The 19,602-nt window shown below is 41.2% G+C and overlaps 1 long non-coding RNA gene across 2 annotated transcripts in view; it reads right to left on the reverse strand.

Moving 5' to 3' along the window:
* The window catches only part of LOC141084290 (uncharacterized), a 156,676-nt gene that overhangs the window by 28,491 nt on the left and 108,583 nt on the right, over positions 1-19,602 (reverse strand). Inside the window, exons 3-4 of one of the 2 annotated variants that reach the window (XR_012230967.1) lie at positions 18,547-18,710; positions 9,948-18,049 (exon numbers count right to left, since the gene is read on the reverse strand). This is a non-coding gene — a long non-coding RNA (uncharacterized lncRNA). Of the gene's footprint in view, positions 1-9,947; positions 18,050-18,546; positions 18,711-19,602 lie in introns of those variants that run through there. The other variant, XR_012230968.1, reaches the window with a different exon arrangement.

A 19,602-nucleotide genomic window follows, 5' to 3' on the forward strand; every position in this document is an offset into this window, starting at 1 on the left:
GTGCAAGAAGAATATATGGGCTTTTTGCAGTCCAAGAGTTCATCATAATGCACAATACTATTTGCAGATAGATCTGGCCCCCTTACCTCTTGGGCCCCTTTGCGACTGCACTGGTTGCACCAACAGTATGTACACTCCTGAAACGGGTGGCATGCCTTCTTGTGAAATGGATGCCTTAATTATTCAAAACTGACTACCAGCTCAAAGTTTTCTCAGAATTCGGCTTCTATTTTTAGCTATGGTAATGTGACAATCATAACACTAAAAAAAGACACTTGGTTTAAATAAGCTGTTCCACGTTCTACAGACATGCAAGCGTGAAATCATTTAATCTTCAGAACAGCTCCAATCTTAATGGAGAACTTTACAGCTTTACACTTAGAAGGAATCAATGCCAACTTCAAATGCTCTCCTAAAAGGATGTTTGCCACTTTCACATAAAATGTAATTGGCAATAGCAGTGTCTAGCACTAAGGACACTATACCCATTATACAGTTATCTTTCCATTTATACAGCTTTGCTAAACTCATTATGAATAAACCATTGAGTGCCTAACATGAAACTTGACTGCTGTATTTTGATACAACTATTAAGTGTGCCCTAATGGGCAATTTGAGATGTCTGCCAAGACATTGTGGGCAAAATGTATAGCTTAATAATGTAAATCAATAAGCAAACATGGAAAATGTTGGCAAAAATATGAACAAATTGCATCACATGCACGCACTCCAAATTGATATAATTATGGGGAGAACATACTCAAGCATATCAGATGATGAGCACACATTTTCCATGCATGAAGTCTTCAGGATGTCAGGAGGGTGCACTAAATATAAAATACGATTCATCCTATGTGTGTGGAAAGTATTATATGTATATATAAGTGTTTAATATGTCACCAATTTTCTAACTAAATGTATCTCTAAAGTTGCTGACATTAAATTCTCACCAGTAAGTAACAGCCCATCCAATCCACACAGGTAAAGAAATCAAACCATAGATGTCCATAAATTGAGTTATGTGTGATAATGAGAAATTACACAGGGAAAAAGTATTGAACATGCCTACTGAAATTTAATTAATACTTCCTACAAAAGCCTTTGTTGGTGATGACAGCGTCAATTCCCCCCTGTATGGAGAAACTAGTTGCATGCATTGCTCAGGTGTGACATTGGCCCATTCTTCCACACAAACATTCTTCAAATACTGACGATTCCATGCGCTCCTTCTATGACCTCTGAGGGTTACTTCCTTCCATACATTTTCTTCTGGTTTTAGGTCAGATGATTGGCTGGGCTATTCCAGCATCTTTATTTTCTTTCTCTGAAACCAAGAGAGTTTCCTTGGCTGTGTGTTTGGGATCATTGTCTTGCTGAAATGTCCACCCTCTTTTCATCTTCATCATCTTGGTAGATGGCAGCAGATTTCTATCAAGATTTTCTGGATACATTTGTCCATTCATCCTTCTTTCAATGATATTAAGTTTGCCAGTGCCATATACTAAAAAACAGCCCCATACTATGATGTTCCAACCTCCAAATTTCACTGTTGTATGGTGCTTTGGGGGTGATATGGAGTGCCTTTTGGCCTTCAAACATGATAGGTGTTATGGCTTCCAAAGAGTAAAATTTTGCTTTCATCTGACGATACTATATTCTCCCAGTGTTTCACAGACTTGTCTAAATATTGGTGAGAAAAGAAAATCCAGCTTCTTGGAAATTGCAAAAAATTTATTGGAAAAATAGATAAAATCAATACATAGTATTTGATTGCGCAGCACAGCAACGCATTTCAAACGCACATAGCATGCTTTGTCAGAGCTGCAATCCAAATGACTGCACCAGCACCAATGGAATCACATCAAAGATTTTTTTATATGATTTCATTGGTGCTGGGTTTGCAGCTCTGACAAAGAACGCTATGTGTGTTTGAAACACGTTGCTGTGCTGCCCATTCAAATACTATGTATTGATTTAATTTATTTTTCCAAATAAATTTTTGCAATTTCATCTTACCTACATTTTGTCCTATGGATTCTGTGCTTTAACATGCCTAGAGCTGGGGTGAGCTTTTTTCACTTTCATATTGTCTAAATGTTGTTGAGCAACCTTTATACTCTCTTGAACATATTTTATGTTCAGCAATGGAGTCTTGTGTGGTGAGCATGCATACAGGCTATGGAGGTTGAGCATATTACTTATTTCTTACTTTGAAACATTTGTACCTGTTGATTCTGGGTCTTTCAGGAGCTCCTCACAGGAGGTCCTTGGCTCTTGGACAACTTTTCTGATAATGCTTCTCACTCCTCTGTGTGAAATCTTGTGGGGAGCATCTAGTCTTGGCTGGTTATGTTGAAATGATGCTCTTTCCACTTCTGAATTATGGCCCCAACAGTGTTCAATGGAGCCTTCAGTAGTTTCAAAATTTTTCTGTACCCAATGCCATCAATACATTTTGCAGCAATAAGGTTGTGAAGGCCTTGAGACAGCTAACTGGTTTTATCCATCATGAGATGTTTCTTGTGGGCACCTTGGTAATGAGACACCTTTTTATAGGCCATCAGTTGAACCAGCTGATATTATTTTTCACTAAGCGCCAGGATTGCTTTGCAATTACTGATATATTTCAACTGGTGTCATGACTTTCCATGGCTTATTGCACCTTTCATTCTTCATGTGTTCAATACTTTTTCCTTGTGCCATATCTCATTTTTAAACATAACAATTTATGGACTTGTTTGGTTTGATTTCTTCGCCTGTATGGGTTAAGTGAGGTGTTACCGACATCTGGTGAGAAGTCAATAGCACCTTTAGAAATATATTTACTTAGAAAATAGGCTGGCTTTCTGGCATGTTGTAATTACAACTAGAGATGAGTGGATTGATTTACTGTAAATTTCTGAACATTAGTATGTCTCAACAAAGTCAAACAATTAGTGATTCGATTTGCATGGGTCGCAAAAAATAAATAAATGCTCAGTGCCCACTGTAGAGGGAAATGTCTCACATGATGTTAGGCACAGCCATGTCGACATCTCTATAATGCCCTGCAGCTATCAAATCACATGGTCTAGTGTAGCCAATCAGGGACTATAAAAGATGATGCCAGGGAAAGCTGTGTCAATTTTAGAATTTTACAACCTAGGGATAGGAGGTCAGAGTCCACAACTCATTATTACAAATGGGGAAATAAAGGACTAATCTGATTGTGATGTACTACTGCAGCACTGAAGAACATAGAAAATGACAGTGGTGATGTCATTCTGTGAATAATAATAAAAAAAGATGAAAGTGATAGGGAGTTGCTGGACCTGAAAAATCAGTTTGAGGCTATGTGCCCACTTAGCGATTCTCATGCAGAATAAAACTGAGCAGAATCGCACACCCTGCTCCCGGGAAAACGCATGCGTTTTTTGATGCGCTTTTGTAAGCGTTTGTCAAGCGTTTTTGCATGCATTTTCCTAAGCGTTTTTGCCCGTATAATTGATGGTATGCGGAATCGCGTGCGATTCCGCAAAATTAATGAGCATGCATCGTTTTTAACCGCTAAGCGTTTCTGCAGCGGTTAAAAACGCACCATTGGCACAACATGTGCGTTTTTCATTAAAAATCAATTGGATGCTTTTCTTAAGCGTTTCTGCAGCAGAATCGCTTGTCTAAAAGCGCTGCAGAAACGCTTAAAAAACGCAGCCTGAATTTGAATTGATTGATGTATGATATCCTCTAGTACAGAAACTTAATAAGAGCATACAAATTCTTGATGCACGGCAAATAAGGAGGGCAATTTAAAACCCATCTGTCCTAATTTTGTTACTCAAGAAAGAAACCAAGGCTTGTGCATCATTTTGAGAATAACAAACTTGTTGGTCAGCTAAAAAAAGGAATGATTCTTTCACTCTTACTTCTTTACTTTTAAGGCCAGGTTCACATTGCGTTAACACAGCCCGCTCAATGCATAGCGCTGACGGGCTGCGTTAGCGCTATAGCATAACGCAATATGCGTTATGCTATACCACTAGTGCTGATGATTCATCAGCGCTAGCGGTGACGGAGCCTCAGACGCTGCAGCCCGCGTTCGAGGCTCCGTCAGTGAATGACGGCACATCGTGAACGCGTGCCGCTTTATGGCATGCGTCGCGATGCGCCACATATTGGGGGTCAATGGCAGCGTTAACGGACTGCGATACACCGTGTTATACCGCAGTGTAATGCTGTCCGTTAAATGGACTGCCATAACGCAGCGTGACCCCAGCCTAAAACAGCTCAACTGTTCCTGCTCCCTAAATATTGGCATTATTTTTGGCCGGTTTGTAAAAAAGCTATTGCTTCTTCATTTATCATAGATCAAAGCTACTGATACTCTCCAAACAGGGATGCTTTTTGTACAACCCCTTTTAAGAAAAAAATCTTGGCATCTTCTGTTTGCATGACCCATGATTTTACAATTTAATCCTACATAGTCTACTACTGCTGGATGTGATTAAACTGGATGTTTACAATCCATTTTTCTATAACCAGATAAGTTAAGATCACTTGCACATTAAAAAGGTTGTATTTTCTTAAAAGAACTCAAAAGGGGTAGAAGAATGGCCTAGCAAAGCTCAGTATTTTTTGTTTAAATAAAAGGCCTTGCAATATGGTGAATGAGTTAAATTTTGGGGGAAAATTTGTTGACGCTGGCAAATTTCATTTTCAAAAGATTTTTCCTCATCTTTAAAATGGTTGAGCTGCCTTGGGAAGCAAGTCTACAGTTACTCTGTGTGACTACAGACTTGTGAATAAAGATGGACTTATAAAACACATTTTCCGCACGCTTTTGAATGAAAGCGCAAACACCTTGGTCACAAGCAGGCAAAAATTCTATTATGAATATCAACTACAATTGTGTACCGTATTTTGTACATTTAGTGGGCATATGTGGAAAACTTTTAAACTTTTCTACTACAGTGACAAATTAGGCACATAGAATATATTTAATAGGTCAGTTGTGGAGAGGAAACAAAATAGTAACTGGAATGCTTACATTTAGGAAACATGTCTTTAGTGCAGATTAAATAGGTCCACTTAATATTATAAATGAAACACAGGGCCTTAAGGACCGTGATCGCAGAGGTTGCAACCAGGCCTGGTGGGTGAGAGGCCAACCGATGCCAGCAGAAATTTTAATTGTAAATGCGTCCTCGGATGCGCATCCAGTTGAAATATATTGCTCCAGACAGACCCATTCAGAGGCTAGTAGCTGATGTCAGTGTGCACGTTATTGGGGGGGCACATGGCAGTAACATCAAACGCTCCCGTCGCTTGCATGCTGAAGTCAGCTGCCTGCTTCAGAAGAGGATACTGCAGAGCTGCCGAACGGAAGGAAGGTGAGTGTTTTTTTTTTAAATCAGTTCGTACAGAGTGGCCATACTACTACATGGATGACTATGGGCTCTGCATTATACTGTATGGAGGACTATGGACTGTACATTATATATGAAGGATATGGGCTGTAAATTATACTGTATGGAGGTGCATTACGGTATATTATTTTGAGGACTATGGGGTGCATTATATTATACAGAGGATTATGGGCTCTAGCGCAGGTGTCCCTTCACACTTAATCCAGCAGGGACGCCAACTTAATCACCGCTGCGACCCCCGTCCCACACTTCCACCCTCTCCTCCTGCTGCTCGGGGTCTGTGCATGGCTCACAAATATCCAGGCACTGTGCTTAGGGCGTGTGTTCCCAAACTCTTAAAGGGACAGCGCATGCATCATAAAGTGTCCCCAATAGCAGGGAGACACTTATTATTTAAGCACCTCCACCTGTTGGGAGGGGCCTGAGCAACGTGTTTAGTCAGTTAGTCTGTACGTTTGCTAGTTCTCAGGTCCCCTGTTTATATGTCTTGTTCCTGCTAGTATCTGCCTGTATCTACCAGTACTCTCTTGCTCATTCCTGCTTGTCCTGCTTGTGCTTTTCAGCATACTTGCCTGCACCTGCCGTGCCAGTCTGTTTACCAGCAATACTTGCCTGCACCTGCTGTACCTGTATGCATACCAGCGGAAACTGCCTGCACCTGCTGTGCCAGTCTGTATACCAGCTGTGCCAGCCTACACCTTGTCTTCCAGTGTTCCTGCCATGCGTGCCTGTACTTGTCAAGTCCACCGATTCTTTGCAGTTCCATCTTCCTGCCACCTTGAGGGTCAGCTGCAGGAGTTCTAGCGAAGAGTCAGGTGTTCACCTAGTAGCACCCCTCCAGGCTCTCTTTGGCTATGGCACAGTGGTTCCACTACCATGGACGCTACATGGGCTGCACATTACACTATATGGAGGACTATGGGTTGTGCATTAAACTATATGGAGGGCTATGGGCTGTTCATCTATATATATAATTGCCTTAAATTGTCCATCATCCACTTCAGTCTGGTTGTCCTCGTGCCGCATCGGAAGTACGCAGACTGCCATTTTTGAACACCCAAGTGTTGCCGCTCGGATCCAAGATGCAGATGCGATCCCGAACGCTGCTGCAATCTCGACTGCCGCTAGGATCCAGGCCGCCGCTGCGATCCTGAATGCCGCTGCGATCCCGACCGCCGCTGGGATCCCAGCTGCCGCTCAGATCCAGGTTGCCACTCGGATCCAGGCTGCCGCTGCGATCACGAGGCTGTGAAAGGGGTGTAACGAGGGGGTATAATGAGAGGGGTGTAATGAAGGGAGTATAATGAGAGGGTGTAATGAGGGGGTGTAATGAGGGGGGAGTAATGAGAGGGATGCCACCACGAGACCCCCGCCGGAACCCACCGCCTGACTACACACGCCGGATCCCACCGCTGCCTGCCGACCCACCTTTGTGCAGTCACAGCTGGCAGGAAAGACCGTGGCTTGAGGCATGTGCTGGAGATTGGGTGCGGCCACCCTCTGGTGGCACCGCACATCATCTCAAGCACAGGTCGCAAAACACCGTCTTTCCTGCCGGTTGTGACTGCATGGAAGTGGGTGGGTCGCCACCCCAGTGTCACAAAGCTGCCCCCATCGTGATGTTACTGCCCTCCCGATGCGATGGCATCGGGCACACATCAAGTTATATTATATGGAGGACTATGAAGAGTACATTATTTTATATGGAGCACTAAGAGATGCATCATACTACATGGAGGAAGATGGGCTGTGCATTTTACTATATGGAAGTCTATGGGTTTTGCATTACACAATATAAAGGACAATGAGCTTGTGCATTATACTATATGGAAGACTTTTGGCTGTGCATATTATATGAAGGAAATGGGCTATTTATTATAATAACATGAAAGTCTATGGGCTGTGCATTATATATGGAAGTCCACTATACTATATGGAGGAATATGGGAGGGTGCATTACAGTTGTGCTCAAAAGTTTACATACCCCAGCAGAATTTTTGCTTCCTTGGCCTTTTTTCAGAGAATATGAATGATAACACCAAAACTTTTTCTCCCCTCATGGTTAGTGGTTGGGTGAAGCCATTTATAGTCAAACTACTGTGTTTTCACTTTTTAAATCATAATGACTTCATAACCCAAAACATCCAAATGACCCTGATCAAAAGTTTATATACCCTGGTGATTTTGGCCTGATAACATGCACAAAAGTTGACACAAATGGGTTTGAATGGCTACTAAAGGTAACATCCTCACCTGTGATCTGTGACAAATGCCAGGAAAATTGTTCGGGAAGCAAAGAAAAACCCACAAATAACATCAGCTGAAATACTGGACTCTCTGAAAACTAGCGGTGTGGCTGTTTTAAGATGCACAATAAGGAGGCATGTTGTGAGTTCATTTTCCCCTTCACCGTCGATGTCTGATGAACTCCCTCTTCTGGTGAAGGAAGGTAGTGAGGCTGATTACCAAACACCTGATCTGGTAGATGATGATTGGGTAACAGGAAATTCTGACTGGATATAAGGCAGCCGACGCCCTTCTGAGTCGCTGGTGATTTCTCTGCTGGATTCTTGGAGACCAGTCTGATTCCTGCTTCCCAAAGATAAGTTTTTGCTCTGCTATTGAACTTATTAGTTTTGTTTTGTTTACCTTGTTTTTTGGAGTTCAGCCATCCCCAGTCGGGGGTGTGCTGAGTTCCATTTTTGTCTCTGATCAGTTTGTCTCTTTGCTCTGTCTTCAGATTTTACCTGAGTGCTGATATAGTCTTTTTGAAGTCCTAGCGACTTCAGGGCCTGTTTTTCCTATCAGACGGTTGGGACATTTTTTGGTAGGGTTTTTTACGGATTGCAGACAGCAGCTTTTCTATCCTGTCCTTTTTAGTTAGCTTGGGCCCCATCGTTTGCTCAACCTATCTTTCTATCTGTGTTAGTGTTTTCATCTTGCTTCACCGTCATTATTTGTTGGGGGCTGCCTATTGCTTTGGGGTCTGCTCTGGGGCAGTTTAGATTTCCCCTTTCTTTCTTTAGGCCTATTTAGTTCTCCGGCTGTGATTGAGGGGTCTAGGGCATCGTAGGAACCCCCCATGGCTACTGTTAGTTGTTGTGGATAGGATCAGGGGTCTGCAATCCAATAGCTACCAACCTCTCCGGTTTTCTGGACTTAGCTTGTATTTTTGTTTTTTCCTCCTTCGGTGACTCATTCATAACAGAGGCACTTAAAGAAGAAAGGCTAGAAAACAAAAATTCTGCCAGGGTATGTAAACTTTTGAGCGCAAATGTATACATATGGAGGACTATGTTGGGTGCATTATATTATATGGAGGACTATGTGGTGCATTATACTATATTAACGACTATGGGCTGGACATTTTACAATATGGAAGACTATGGACTGAACATTACATATGGAGGACAATGGAGGGTGAATTATATTACATGGAAGACTATGGGGTACATTATACTATTTGGAGGACTATGGGATGCAGTATAGTATATAGGGGACTATGAGGGCTGCATTATATTGTATGGAGGACTATGGGGTGCATTATACTTTATGGAGGACTATGGGGGTGCATTATACTACATGGAGGACTATGGGGATGCATTATACTATAAGGAGGACTATGGGCTGTGCATTAAACTATATGGAGGACTATAGGGAGTGCATTATACTTCTCCTATGGGGCCCATGAATCTATGTATGCCCCTGGAGAGTATAATGGTTTATTTTTTCTATATAATAAATAACAGCAGAACAGGGAACATATAGCAGGATGGGGAATATATAAATACCAGGATGGGGTCCAGGATAAGGGACATATGCCAGCATGGAGGATATATATACCAGGATGGGGCCAGGATGAGGGACATATATACCGGGATGAGGAAAATATATGCTAGAATGAGGGGCATATACAGCAGGATGGAAGTCACATATATAATCAGGATGGGTGGGGAGGGGGTTGTCCAAATCCTGCAAATCAGACTCTAGTTAGGCCACTGATAAAATGTAACAGCTCTCATGCTGTGAGTGATAGGTATCTTCTGGGTCGCATCCTGTAAGTATGTTTGGGTTCCCTGTGCCCCTGATACTAGCATCCTTTAGGCTATGTGCACACGTGCGGAATTCCCAAGGATATTTCGGCGGCAATTCCGCAACTCCCTGTCGCGGGAAATCTGCAAAAAATCCGCATCCATAATTCCTGTGAAATACTAGCGTTTTGCAAGTGTAATTAGCTTCCAGAATACTAGCGTTTTCCAAGTGATCTGTAGCATCGCTTGGAAAACTGATTGACAAGTTGGTCACACTTGTCAAACATAGTGTTTGACAAATGTGACCAACTTTTTACTATTGAGGCTGCCTATGCAACCTCAATAGTAAAAAGATATAATGTTAAAAATAATAAAAAAATAAAAAATCTTGTTATTCTCACCTTCCGGCGTCCCCAGGCCTCAGCGATGCTCCCGGCAAATCCCTTTCCCAGCGATGCCTTGCGACAATGACCTGTGATGACGTAGCGGTTTTTGAATTTTTTTCTTATGTTAACTGTTCAGATTTAGTGTTAGGGACTCACAAAATCTGGGGATCCTTGACGTTTGGATTGCGAGCTTATCTGTCTTGGCCAAAATAGTAACTAATACCCCATGTCTTTTTATCTGTTTGCACTTTTTATCATTTTTGCAGGATTCAGCTAGGCCTCTTTATGTTGGCTTGGTTTTTTGTGTGATGCATGTATGTAGTGCAGAACAGCCCGCCTGCTAATACTATGGGCGTGATCAATAAATAGGCTGTTCAGACACTTTGCACCGCACTGTGTGACTGATGTCCTATGCAAGCCTTATCTGTGTGCATTTTTCCCACTAGGCAGCCAGCCCCTCTTTTGTTGGGCTATTTGGTGTCTTCATCAGTGGGTTGCACCTGTGCTGCCCTAAGCATTTATCAATGGAGGTCTGCTGCATCCTGCTAGTGCATCAGTCAGGGTTTGGTGAGTTTGGCTTTCATATGTAAGTTTTTTTGAATTTTTTTCTTATGTTAGTCTTGCGACAATGACCCCAGATGAGGTATCATCACGTGAGACCACTACGTCATCACAGGTCACTGTCGCAAGGTATCAATGGCAACGGGAGATGGCAGGAGCATCGCTGAGGCCTGGGAACGCTGGGGGGGACACCGGAAAGTGAGAATATCACGATTTTTTATTTTAATTCTATTTTTTACAAGGATATGGTACCCAGGGCCTGGAGGACAGTTTCCTCTCCTCCAGACCATGGGTACCATCCACACATTTTCCGCTTACTTTGCACATCGTGGGCATAGCCACATGCGGAAAGTAAATGGATCAATGCATTCCTATGTGTGCGGAATTCCCGTGATTCTGCAAAAAGAATGAAAAAAACAGCAACAAGTGGATAGAAAAGCCACAAATCTCTCACATATGTAAAAGGTCAGCAATAGAGATAAATTTAAAACATAACTTTTAATGTTAAGAAGAAATAAAAGCTACCAAAAGATAAAGTGAAAAATGCAATAATAGCTCACTCAATCTAATTGTCACAGACTATAGCAAAAGGTGTCTGTATAAATCTCACAACAAACTACGAGACGTATATACATGTGACTATTCCAAGTCCCAGAGTTTGAAAGACTGGACAAAAAATACCTTTGGTCAAAGAAAAAAGAAACTATGGCCAAACACTGCCAATAAGCCACTTTCTTGTTGGAGGCTATAATTTTACAATTTTCTAAGTCAGAAAAAGAAAAAATCTCTGCCCTGTGTGGGTTATCAAGAAAAATTAATGTTCATGCACCTTATAAAGACGTCATAAAAGAAATCCATTAGCACAGATAGTTAAATGTCAAAAATGTATAGAAGACGTCCGCTGCCAGATGTTCCATCTAGGAGTCATGTATTGTCAGGAAGAAAGGGAAGAGAAATTCACCCTATTTTGCCCTGTCAGAGCTAGCATGTCCTGATCCCCATGACTCCTGCCCTTACAAGGGTAGTCCACATCTGACCCTTAAATGAAGCCCTATTATTTCCCTGTGCATCCCGACGTGTTTCGTCACTAGGTGACTCTTCAGGGGACCTATTAGCACTGAATGGGCATACTGAATAGAACTGAGACTGCACGGGCTACCTCCTCTGATTACAATGGGGTCGTGACTACAATATGAACACTAAAATTAACTTTTGTTACGACTGCCTGAAATGGCGTACTAGAAATTATAACAAGAGAGCTGAGCAGCAGGCATAAGTTCTTCTGGCTCATGTACCATATAGTTGGTTGTCAGAGACAAAGTTCTCTTTTCGGTAGATATCTGTACCTCTGTTCTGATATTTACATAGTCCATACTTATCTCTACTTCCAGTTTCTATTGTAACATCAAAGATGTCAGGAAATGCCACTTAAGCTAGGTTCACTTTGCGTTAGGGCATTCGTTTAAACGGATGCGCTAACGCTGATGTCAATTTTGACATCTTTTGTGACCTAGCGCTAACGGTGTGGGTTAATGCTAGGTAGCGCTCAGGTACCATGTGCTACCTAGCGTTAGCCTATACAATTCTATGCACAGCGAACGGGTCCGTTCGCTGAGCGTTACAGTCAACGCACCCAAAAACGCTGCAAGCAGCGTTCGAGGGTGCGTCATGAATTAACGCATACTTGCTAATGCATGCTGATTTTGGCATGCGTTAGGATGCGCTACATTCATTGCGGGCAATGGTGGCGTTAACGGGTCCGTTACATAGCGTTAGTCCGTCAGAGCATTGCCCCCTAACGCAATGTGAACCCAGCCTTAGAAAATTAGTGACCTAAGGGGCATACTTATCTTGTGAGTTGAGACAAGAGGTGGACCTGATAAGTATTGCGCTACAGGGTATCAGTAGCGTCAGTTTTTTTCTATTTTTCAGTCAGTTGGAACTATTTACAAAATGATTTCTTTTCACTGGACACCACTTTTAACATACAATAATTTTTAATACTTAACTATAAAATATAATTTACCATTCATACAGTCCATTATTCAAAAATTGGACCAAAGCCGAAGCACTATGATCTCAATACTGTGAGATCGCTTAGCGGCCATCACCGCAAGGTGCCATGGCTTAACATTAAATGTCATTCTGAAACACAATACCTGTGCAATATATGACACTTGAGCCATATGTTTCATATGCTCTAAGCAAACACTAAAACTTGCTTGAAAATATTCACTTTTTTGTATGTAATACATGCTACAATTTTGCCAATCACATTCCCATTGAAAACCTCCTGTCTAGCGCATTTAAATAAAACACTATAATAATGAAATGTTCTGTATGAAAAGTACATTCTTAAAAAAACCTGTCCCCAGTAAAAGGCGCAAAGCTATTAAATATTTAATCTCCTATAATAAACATAAGCAGATGACTTATCTTAAATGAATGCGCCATTTGTGTGATACTATTAATGAAAAAAAAGAGATTTTTTTAAGAAGCAGAATTCATATCATATGTTGTTTTTGTAACTGCGGGCAGAAAATGTGGAATGTAATGACAAGTAGCTGCATATCTTAAACCAAATCTAGCAGTGATAATGACAGTAGAATGAGTGAAATGCTGTTTTACAAAGAGAACAATCTGCCATTTTAGAATTCGACAATCTGCAGCATGACTAACGCTTGACACAATAAATTTGCTGGTCTGCCGTAGATTAACAGCTATTTTCCAAACCGCTGGTGATAGAAATGTAGTAGGGCTACATTTGTAAAGCTCAAGGAGTTTGTCATGTGGTGTGTTGTGATATTGCACCAAAAAGTAAGAGATTTGCTAAACCGGCAATTGTAAGTTTAATGGGTTGTACACTACTGGACAACTCTTTATTAATGGGCCCAGGTAGGTGAAAAAAAGAAACAAAAACACAATTCTCACCTCCTAGATAAGCACTATGTCTCTGTACTCAACTCTGCGTCTCCTGTTTATCCCCGAGCATCAACTTGTGGCTATCTCCAGCAGTCCAACAGAGAGCGAATGGAGCTTCTGCTGATCCGATCATATCTAAGACAAACTTCCCTTTTCTGGTAATCAGTGGGGATCTCAATGATCAACTCTCCACCAATTTAGAGGTAATCATCTATCCTATGTATAGGTAATACCTTCTTTTTACTGTAATATCCCTTCAACAAGTGATGCCAGTCTTCACTGATCCCTGTAGCTCGGTTCTGATGTTTGCACAGTCCATACTCATCTGTATTTCCTAGCAGAACACGGAGCTGCAAGGTTCGGTGAGAATTAGCATTACTTCTTTTATTTGTATAAATCAATTGGAAACACTTGAAAAATTATTTGAGTTTGCGATGGTCAATGAGTTTGTCATTTACTGTTGTTATGGCTAATATTGTTGCTATGGCTAATATTTTATACCTTGTTTTGATTATCATTTAGACAATTCTATATATTTATATTACTAAGAAAATCAAGAGTGAAAAGATATCTAAAAATGAATTTCTCATGGCAGGGACAAAATGTTTGTAGATTTGTAATTATCAAATACCTGCTTCTGGGATAGAGACAGATACTGCGACCTTGGCTTTATACAGGACTTGTGTTATCAAAACCTGTGGGTGAGATAAGAAGGCGTATTTGGGGGAGACTGTTCAAGAAAGCACCCGTCGCTTCTAATATCTTTTGTGTGATAATTAACAGAAGTTACTTACGCAAATAGACAGTAACCAGTGAGTAATAGACAAGTATATTTTAGTGACTCTATTGTATTCGAAGAGTATAAAAAGTCCAGCGATGTATAATAGCAGGAAGAGCATTCATGGACCCCATTGTATGATATTGCGCATTACATTTTGAAGAAGATGCTAATACAGATGAGGGCTTTGTAGAGGATTATTGGGAGTAATATCTGATAACCTTTAAAAAAAAAAACAAACTAAAGAAGGGTTTGCACAACAATATATGTTGCTGAAACACCCAGGAGGGTTAACTGGACCTCTCTGTGACCTCACTGTAAGGGCTTTCCCTTAAACCGCTGAACAAAAACCCGTGGTGTGAAACCTTTTGTGTTTCAAAATGTTTCAGTGATTTCTGGTGATCCAAGACATGTAGTATATGTTCCTATAAGGCCATTCTTACCAAAGCTTTGCCAGTATTTGAATTTTTGTGTGTACAATTTGTGGTTTATTGTAGGTTTAATGTGCCTTTAGATGTTTAAACGACAATTGAATCAACAGTGAATTCTTGAATGTTGGACTGGGTGATTTTTGAGTGACCACTAAGGCACGGCGGTCTCTGATGGATAAGGGAACTATGCCAGCAACTATGCAGTGTGGATTGAGTGACTGCGAGCCACACCCACTGCGAGCTAGCCATACCATACAGAAATAAAAGGGCTAGGAACAGGAGAACACCAATGTGGCTAAATAAGGATGTAAAAAGGGCAATAAATAACAAGAACAAGGCATTTAAGGAGCTAAAACAAGAAGGCAATGAAGAAGCATTAAAAAGTTATAGAGAAAAAAATAAAATGTGTAAAAAAACAAGTACATTTAGCAAAAGTGGAAACTGAGAGACTCATTGCTAAGGAAAGTAAAACAAACCCCAAACTATTCTTTAATTATATAAACAGTAAAATGATTCAAATTGATGGTGTCGGCCCTTTAAAGAACTTTGAGGGTGAAATCATAGAGAGTGATGTGGGAAAAGCAAATGTTTTAAATACTTTTTTCTCAACAGTGTTCACACAGGAAAAGGATTTGCCAGGGGAAATGCAGAGTGATAATGTAAACTCCCCATTAAGTATTACCTGCCTAACCCAGGAAGAAGTGCAGGACCGCCTTAGTAATATTAAAATTGACAAATCACCAGGCCCTGATGGCATTCACCCTCGGGTATTAAGGGAGTTAAGTAATGTGATAGACAGGCCTCTATTCCTTATATTTAAAGACTCTATAGAAACAGGGTCTGTTCCTTTTGATTGGCGGCAAGCAAATGTGGTACCAATATTCAATAAGGGGTGTAAAAGGGAACCTGGAAACTATAGGCCGGTAAGCTTAACATCTGTTGTGGGTAAAATTTTTGAAGGGTTTCTAAGGGATACCATTATGGAATATCTCAATGTTAATAAATGTTTAACTCCATATCAACATGGATTTATGAAGGATCGCTCCTGTCAAACTAACCTGATCAGCTTCTATGAGGATGTAAGCTCTCAAATGGAACAAGGAGAATCTTTGGATGTCATTTATCTCGACTTCTCTAAAGCATTTGACACTGTCCCACATAAAAGATTGGTAAGTAAGATGAGAAAGCTTGGGCTAGGGGAAAATGTGTGTAGATGGGTAGGTAGCTGGCTTAGTGATAGAAAACAAAGAGTGGTTATTAATGGGGCATACTCAGATTGGGCCAGGGTTACTAGTAGGGTACCACAGGGTTCTGTATTGGGCCCCCTACTATTTAATATATTTATTAATGATCTAGTGGATGGCTTACACAGTAAAATATCAGTATTTGCAGATGATACAAAACTATGTAAGGTAGTTAACACAAAGGAGGACAGTTTGCAACTACAGACAGATTTGAGTAAATTGGAGAATTGGGCTGAAAAATGGCAAATGAAGTTTAACACAGATAAGTGTAAGGTTATGCACATGGGAAAGAGAAACAGATGCTACAATTACTTACTAAATGGGAAACTGCTGGGGAAATCAGACATGGAAAAAGACTTAGCCATCTTAGTCAATAAGAAGCTAAATTGGAGTGTCCAGTGTCAGGCAGCTGCCACCAAAGCAAATAGGGTCATGGGATGCATTAGAAGAGGTCTGGGGACACAAGATGAAAACATAATTCTCCCTCTGTACAAATCACTCGTCAGACCACACTTGGAGTATTGTGTGCAATTTTGGACGCCGGTGCTCAAGAAAGACATTACTGAACTTGAAAGGGTTCAAAGGCGGGCTACTAAAATGATAAATGGAGTTGGTTCACTACAATACCCAGAAAGGTTATCAAAATTAGGTCTATTTACTCTAGAAAAGAGAAGACTTAGGGGAGACTTAATAAATATGTACAAGTATATCAGAGGGCAATACAGAGATCTCTCCAATGAACTGTTTGTACCAAGGACTGTGACAAGAACAAGGGGGCATTCTCTTGCTTTGGAGGAAAGACAATTTCTGCACCAGCATAGAAGCGGGTTCTTCATGGTAAGAGCAGTGAGGCTCTGGAATTCTTTTCCTGAGGAAGTGGTGATGTCCAAATCACTGAATGAATTTAAGAAAGGAATGGATGCCTTTCTTGTGAGTAACAGTATAGAAGGTTACGAATAACATAATATTATAGGTAGATGGTTGACCCAGCTTAGGGGAAGGAATTTGTTTCCCTATGTAGAAAATTGGCTTCTACTCTGTGGGTTTTTTGCCTTCCCCAGGAACAACAATGCAGAACAGCTGCACTAAAAATAGGCTGAACTAGATGGACATAAGGTCTTCCTTCAGCCTTCAAAACTATGTTACATATTGTGAAATATTTATGATGAAATATCATCCTTGGTGTCTGTGTTGTGTGTACTCAAGAGAGGAAATGTCATATTTTACTTCATAAGATTTTGGCACAAAAAATGCAGCCAAACCCGACACTTGCGTTTTCTCAGTGTTTTTTCCCACCCATTACTTTCAATGAGTGAAAAACACTGAAAAAAACACTGAAAAAAAAGCTGAAAGAAGTGTCATGCTCTATTCTGCAATGACCAAATGTAATAACAAGCAGGAGGATATATGTCACCACGGAGCAGGCAGACCAACAGTAAAAGGGGAGGATATTTACAGAGAATAATACTGGTAAAACATACAGTATAACAGAGAAAATGCTGTAAACAGATTATATCGGAACTGGAGAAATATAAGGGGTTCAAGCACTAAGAAAGTTATTGTCTTATGGGGAGGAAACTTATCAGTTCTCGGCAATCTTGATTGTAGAAATCACTCTTCTCCCACGTAGGCACCAAGGCACAAGTGGTGCTTGATGTCCTCTGTCTCTGGGGTCCTGGATATAGTCCAACTTGAATATGGGGGATTAATGTGGGAGCCCAAGGGGAATGCGGATGGCGGTATCCCCCTGTACTCAAAGTCCTTCCCTCTGCTGCGAAGGCGTTCTCTCGCCAGAGTCAGGGGCTCTGCCTGGGACAGTCTCTCTCTTGGCAGGTCAGTGTCTCATTATGGTACGTCCCTTGGTCACAGGGAAGCGTCTCTGGGCAAGATAGAGTTCCTCTGCAGGGGAGCGTCTTGTCAAGGTACGCAGTCTGTCGGTGTGACAAAGTCTCTACAAGGAGGGGAGCGACCAGCCCTCCAAGCGGTGCAGTGACAGGCTTCTTGTACTCAGACTCGTGCTCAGTGCTCACCGCTTGTGTCTGCGGTCCCTCAGTGTTCAGTCGCTGCACCCGTCTCCTCTCCCCTCCTGTGTCAGCGTCCTCTCTGCTCCCGTCCTTGCGTGGCTCTCCTGGAAGCGCGCGCAGATCTCCCGCTCCCAGTCCTGACCTCTTCCTGTTCCTGAACACAGAGCAGTCCCCTAAAGCATTCCCCGGGGAACCTAACGCCCTGCTCGATGGTTCTGGGCATGGAGCCAGGAAGGCAACTTCCCCTCTGCTCGTTCGGTGCTTTACCGCCTTACACAAACAAAGCACAAAATACTGAATTTCTGAAATCTCATAGACTTTTCTGGTACTGTAAAACACATTTGAAAATTTGCATTAAAAAATGCAGCAAAAACACCATGTGTGAACATAGCCTTAAGGTACAAAGTCCATTCTATGCCTTAATAGCGGTTATGCACACTGGAAACAGAATTTTTTTTATTAGACCAGTTGATAACCTAGGACTAAGTCACAACTTCTCACTCAGGCCAATATGCCCTCCTAATCTCTCTATTGGCAGCAATGAAGTTATTATGTTTGTTCAATTTCCTGCCTTATCAATTGCAGTATATATTACTGTAGTGTTGTGATTGATAGGAAATGGTTAAATTTGATTGATGAGTATTATTGAGACCTTTTCACGGCCTTTATTTTGTGTAATTAACTATATTGTGTCTTGTATGCTTAAGAGTGAATATTTTAGCATCAAATAAAACTGTTATAAAACATATTCATAAGACACTACCAACCTTTAGTTTTATGGTCATGAATAAGCCGCCATTGCTGGTAATTCGCAACTGAAGCTCTCTGTCTCCTGTCTGCAGTGTCATCAGGACAAGCGTACGTCAAGCCATCTCATTGCTTATGCATTCATTTCCTGCATCTCGCAGAACTCTGGACTGAGCTTCCTGTTCTGGAGAAAATGAGAAAATCACAATCAATGACTGCCCAGGGACAAACAAGTCACGTTAAAGGTACAGGCAGTGACTGTTACCGCTGAACAATATAACATGAAATTAATCCCAATATTTCTAGCTCTTTTCTTTATAGAGAGGTAAAAAAGTAGAAATTTGATCTGGTTTGCTGTAAGCAGATATTCTTAGACTACAGTAATGCAGAACGGGCAATAATAAAATGTTATAATGCTAGCAATGGTTTCTAAAGCTGCCCGTAAACTGTCCTATCCATACATATCCTAATCTCTGGTCCTCACCATACCTCGTCTCCTCCTTTCTGCTCATCGCTCAGCCATTTCTACGAAATCTCCAGTGCATCTCCCTTATTCTAGAACTTGCTGCCACAACTGATCAGACTCTTCCCCATCTTTTAAATCTTTATATACAATCTGAAAACCTCCAGTTTAATAATTTCTTGTTTAAAGGGATAGTCCAATACCTATAATGCCGTTTATAAATAACTATCTTTGACCCCTAACCACCTTTGTAATTTGCTTTATTATAAAAGTCCCAGTCACTCTCCCCATCCTGCTATTCCTTATATTTTTTTATTTACTTTGTTTCCTGTGATGTTTCAGGTAGAGGAAAATCTCAAACAGGACATCAAAAGAGGATGGCCCTACAGTGACTTACATTCAACTTTTATCAACTCTTCCATTCCCCCAAAACAAGGATGTCATCAAGGGTTGGTACTGTGGGCACTTACCACAGTCTCTGTCACCAGTGACCCCTGATGATGTCCTGTTACAAGGTGGTGATGGAGAAGTGACCTCAGCTTCTATCCCCATCATCAATATCTTCAGTGCTGCCACAACACTTCTGTGACTGTCGCCACTGTCCCTGCTTTTG

Source organism: Dendrobates tinctorius, unplaced genomic scaffold (genome assembly GCF_039654945.1).
Source record: "Dendrobates tinctorius isolate UK_male_01 unplaced genomic scaffold, ASM3965494v1 ptg000005l, whole genome shotgun sequence".
In the NCBI taxonomy this organism is placed as follows: domain Eukaryota; kingdom Metazoa; phylum Chordata; class Amphibia; order Anura; family Dendrobatidae; genus Dendrobates; species Dendrobates tinctorius.